We start from the raw sequence: 5,983 nt of genomic DNA, 5'->3' as shown, positions 1-5,983 counted from the left end.
GTTGGGAATTTGAGATTTCATCTCAAAGTGAGGTAGGGGATGTCATAGGTTTATCTTTTAGCTGTATTGATTGTTTTATAAGCATATATAACTTGTGAGTATGCCCTTGTTCAAGTTTTAGAATTTAATCTAATTATTTTCTATGTTTAAGATTTAATTCATATGGTTGTGTATAGCTTAGAATTAAATTGTGGCATGCTAGTAAATTAGACCTTGGTATGTTTATCAACATATATTAAATTGGGAGCATTTGAATAAGAATTGCAAACTTTATTTAATAATTATCTTTTATGAAAGTTTAATTCACATAGTTGTAACAAGCATGAAATCAACTTGTAATGTGATATTAAAGTAGGCCTTGGTGAGTTCTTTAACCTATGTTAAATTGAGGACATTTGGAGTTATTTAAAAATCTAGAGAAAATTAATTAATTAGCTTAATTAATTTTATGTTAAGTGTTATAGTCACTTAAATTGCTATTGGGTGTAATATATGTGAAGACCGTGCTATGTCCTTTAACATATATTAATTTGAGTCTATTTGAAATTGATTTGAAATCTAGAGACTTTTCGTGTTAGGTTGATAACCTCTTGAAACTTAGTATGTTTAATTACTTTGTGAGCATATTACTAATTAGATGAAGAATTAGTGCTTGTGGCCTCTTGAAATGGTAATTAGACTTAGCATGATATAGAATATCATTGACTTGCATAGCTTGTTTAAATATATCTTGTGTATATATAGCTTGTTAGAATATTATAATTGTTTACCTTGAAAGCTAGTTACTAAATTAAAGCTTATTTAGTACTTGTGGCTTAGGATGGTAATGTGACTCAATTATTGTAAAATATTCTTGCTTTGTATATAAATTGCATATTGAGAACATGTCATGTCATATACTATTTAGACTTGAACTCTAAGACATGGTTTGTGTGGATTCAACCTTACTTATGCATGTAAATTGATTCCTAGACATTATTTGAGTTTGTATAAGTTTGGTCTAACTTATAGGTTTTGCTTAAGTTTTGAACTTTTGGTTTTGGAAGGCTTGTAAGGAAAAGGAACATGTGATGGTTAGAGTTTGGCTCTAATATGGCGAGGAAAAGAGTCTCCTTAGTCATATAAAGCGCGCCTAGGTAGTACCTTGTGGGAGTAATCGCCCAGAATCACTTATACATGGTGCACTAGGTAGTACCTTGTGGGAGTAATAGCCCAGAATAACTTGCTTGGTCAGTAACCAAGTATTCCTAGTCCTTCCACTATTTGACTTGATTTCTCATCCCATTCCAAGTTGTTAATCATGGATTACTTGTAGCTTATGAATTAGTGATTGCCTTGTGTATTTGGATCTTGTTTAGTATACTTACAACTGTATACTTGCTTGGTGTATTTGGATCTCATTTAATGTACTTGGACTGGTGTACTTGTTTGTGTATTCAAATCTATTTCGGTGTACTTGAATTCGTATACTTCATGTGTGTGGATTTCATTTAGTATACTTGTACTATGTATACTTGTTTTATGCACAATTCATTTAGTGTAGTATACTTGTGTTGTGTACTTGATTTATGAGATTTCCATATTAAATGTATGCTTGTGTATGACTAGTCTTAATATGGCTTAGTATACTTGGAAATGTATACCTATTCGTCGTGCAACATGTTTTAAAATTGTTTAGTATACTTGAGCATGTATCCTTGTATTCTGTACTTCATTTCAATTGCATGAGTAATTTGAGATGATCCCTTAGTCCCACTTTTAACGTAGATGTTAGGTGGCATGACCCCTTGAATTGTTTCACGTGAATGTGAAAGCCTTGTAAAAAATAGGTCGATGCATGTTCATTCCCTATGAGTAACTTGTTCACTCACCCCAAAGTTATCGGTTTGTTTTTAGGTATGGATGCCTTAGTTTGGGATGCACAACATCCCTAGGTCATTTTGATGGTTGAAGTACTTTTAAATGCATTCATGTTCACATGCAAGTGTTAGCATGTATGATTTTTACTTTCAGAGTTGTAATACATAGCTAAGTTAAAAATGTCATTTTTCCTTGAAAATTGTAATGTGTGCATAAATACACTTTTTGACACTCATTTTATGTATATGATATGTGGCCAAGGGCCAAACCTTATTTGGAATCCATGTTTATTGATAAATGTTGAAATTTGCCTTTAATGTGAATAATATGAAAAACTAGGGTTTTAATATGTCATTTTTTCACCGGAGTGTGTATTGTGTTTGAAATTCATTATTTGGCATTCATTTACCATGTATGAGGTGTGGCCAAGGGTCGAATACCATTTTGTTTTAAGTTTTGCATTCTAGTTTCATATATTGCATTTTTGACCTAAAATAGGAAAATTCGAGCCTTTAAGGGTTCATTTCCAAATCGGGTAGTGCAAAGTATGCACGAGTGCCTCCACTAGGACTCATTTAATATGCATGATGTGTGGCCAAGGGCCAAACAGTCTTTTGATTGCATTTAGGTCCGGTTGTTGCATTATTTGTCTTTAAAGGGCATTTTCAAGCATTTGAGGTTTGATAGGTCATATTTTGCATCGGCGATATTTTTAAGCCATGGATTATTGTAGCACATCCTAATAGGTAAGTTATCTTTGCATGCATGATTGTTTCCGGGCAAAACCTCTTCCTTGGTGATTTGAGCCTCCTATGGACTCATTTTACATTTTTATTATGTAATCTGGTTTAAGGGCATTTTGGGATTTTTCTTCATGAAATAAACTCCAGCCTTGACATGGTCACTTAGAAAACGTGATTTTAGGGGGGTTTTCTTCTTTATGTTTTTCCAGAAAATGTCGTCTTGGTACCGAAAATCCCTCGCGAATTTCAGTTTTTTGTTCTTCATTTTCACAACCTTTTTTTGTCATTTTTCCTTGTTTTCCAAATTTGGTTTGGACCATGGTTGTTTAGAAAACATGATTTTAGGGGGGGTTTCTTCTTTGTGTTTTTCCAAAAAACCTTATATTAACCCTCAAAAACCCATTTTTTTCGCGTAAAACCCTTGTTGTCAGCTTTTTGCTGACCCATAGTACAAGTGTACGAGTGGGCTCAATCTCATAACCGGTTAGATGGCTTGTGGCAGCGTTACGATCATTCTATTTTGATTTCTAACCGGTTAGAAAAGTCTCCTAACCGGTTAGATGGTCTTGGGTTGACTTATTTTGACCTTTTTACCCTTTTTCTTCTGTTAGCCATATCTTCTTCGTTCGGACTTTGAATCAAGTGATTCTTGAGTCTAAGTTTATTAATTTTTCATTGTCTTTCCAATGGTGTGCACGGCGGCACCCATTTTTGGGTAAAATGACTATTTTACCCTTGGTCCATTTTTTGTAGGGTTTTGAAACCCTTGCTTCCTTCTTGCTCCGTTGAGTCATGGGACTCCTCGGGAAGCCACTTTTGTGTATCAGGGATGATGTACATCTCTAAAGGCTTTGTCTCTTTTTAGCTTTTGCAAAATTTGGATTCATTTCGGGCATCACAGGACGCACTAGGTTTGTAAAAATCTAGGGTCGCTACAGGTGTTATCAGAGCTCCTAGGTTCGAAAACCTTAGGATGACCGGCTTTGAGTACATATCATGCTTGTGTTGCCATGCTCTATATTTTAATTTGCTTCTTTATAACATGTTAAATGTGATCACTTGTTTACGTGCTTATGTGGACGTATGTTTAGAAGTTTACTAGGTCGACTACAATATATTGTATGTGCTTGTCTGTTTTAGCATGTTGATTTACGCTTGTCTGCTTAGCGTGAGGGTTATGCTTGTTTGCTTTGGCGTATTGCATGTGCTTGTTATCCTTAGCATGACTTTATGTTGCGTGTATCGACATGCCTTATGTGATCCTTTACTACTTGTGTGAGTATGTAGTCCATTGCTGTGTTACGTGTTAACTGCTTATTTTTATGTCTTGTTTAGGCATTGCGAGTTGTCCCAGTTTGGTTGGTAGAGATTGATGCCAGGGTATTATCTCTTAGAGTCTGCCGTATCCCTTTGGATGCATTCTTGTCTTGCGGAGTTTCCTCCTGGGGTAGGGGAAATTCATTCAGTGAGGTCCTCATGTCGGGAACCTTCTTGTCTGTTTTGTTGGTTTGGGTGTTTCAAGACCTTGGTATGATATTTGCTGTGAGTAAGGTTCATGTGAGCGTAGAGTCACAGTCCTTGTTTGGTGGAATGAGACGTGGGCTAGGGAGGCACTGTTTCATTTCCTTCTTCCTTTATAGCTTCACGAAGTGGTTGGGGAGTGTCTGGGGAGTTGGTATAATCTCTTAGGGTTTCGTGTGACCTTGATGTGGTGACATGGCCTTGATGTGGTAATGTTATTGGGGTTTTGTTTTTAGCGTCATGGGACGATAGATCGGGTTGACTCGAGTCCTTCATTGGAGATTGGGAGTTTTATTTTTGTGAGCCTTAATGGCGAGGTCCTCGCGTCTTTTCTTCTTAGAGTGATGGTTTTGTCTTATGTGGCGTTAAGACTCCACCCTGGGTTTGAGTCAGTCTTGGGAAAGACTTGTAGGCTCTTTATTTTGGGAACCTTAGTTTTCATTCTGGGAGATGATTCATTTCCTCACGGTGAGAGATTGGAACCATCCAGGTTTTTGGGCTTCACTTTCAGTGAGTTCGTCCTTTTGAAAGGCATTTCATCCCTTCTTACTTTTGTTTTTGTGGGATTGTTATTTGCATAGTCAATCTTACCTATTTATATGCCTTGTTGTTTTGAGCATGCCATAGAAACAGGTTTAGGGGATGTGACTGTTTGGTAGTTATGTACGGATATAGATGATGTGTTTTTCATTTACTATATCTGTTTATCGTACTAGCGTCATAGGTGATGTGTAGCATATCTTTGATGCTTGACTCCTATGTGATAGGTAGCATATTTGATAGCCCTCGTACACTATGTGTTTAGTTATATGGTGCGTGGATTTTCATTTATGTTTAGTATACTTGTGCCTAGTATGCTTGTGCATTGTTTACTTCATTTTGTTTTAGTGTAGTATACCGAGCCTATATACTTGTATACCTTGGATTTATTACTGCTTAGTATACTTGTGGATGTATACTTGAACACATATATATTGCGTTTCCGTTTCAATTTTGCTTAGTATACTTGTGTATACTTAGATATATATATGTTATGTGACTAATTGCCTAAATTAGTTCATTTCATTATCATTTTTGTACTACACTTGAGATTGTTAGTTTTTTTAGTATTGATTGTAATGACCCGGTCATTTTCCTTCTTTTCATTTTTTTGGTAATTTTTTTTTCGACTTTTTCCCTATTTCGTCTTTTTCTCGTTTATTATTTTTCCTTGCATAACCTCACTTTTTGTGCTCAGATTTGATTCCCGCTTTGCAAACATCTATGATATTTAATTTCCATGATATGTATATTTTCACTTTTGTAGAAAAGCATGCTAAATGTTTACTTTTCTTGTAAAGGGTATGGATGCATAACTTCTTAGAAATTTTCTTGACTTTTGGGGTTTTAATGTAATTATGTAAAGTAATTATTTTTCGTCTTAGGGACCATTTTGTAATTTAATTTGGAAGATATTTTGGAAAAGGATCTTTTTGTAATTTTTGGAAAATGTGACAAGTGTTACAGTCTCATGGTGCCACTTGTTGATTTTGTGGTGGAACCACTTGGAGGCTTAGTTTGATGACACATGGAGGGTGGAGATTCACCCATTTATTGGCCTAGGATAGGAGCACTTGTTGGTATAGATGGTTTACAAGTGTAGGCTTAATATTAAGCCTTAAATGATTACTTAGGATGTTAACAAGTGTAGGCACCATATTTAGTCTTGCATTTGTGTGTATGTGAGAGGTAGTGTAAGAGCACATAGTGAGTGGAGGAATGCTAAATCCTCCACTCACCTCACTTTATTGTATCTTCCTTACCACTTTACTCTCAAACCCTAACCTAGCCTCCATTGAAGGAAAAGCTTGACTTAGAGC

The sequence above is a fragment of the Cornus florida genome, unplaced genomic scaffold (genome assembly GCF_030987335.1).
Source record: "Cornus florida cultivar Cherokee Brave unplaced genomic scaffold, ASM3098733v1 CherokeeBrave_3.0.0_Hap2_Chr07, whole genome shotgun sequence".
NCBI lineage: Eukaryota > Viridiplantae > Streptophyta > Magnoliopsida > Cornales > Cornaceae > Cornus > Cornus florida.
This window is presented reverse-complemented; position numbering follows the sequence as displayed.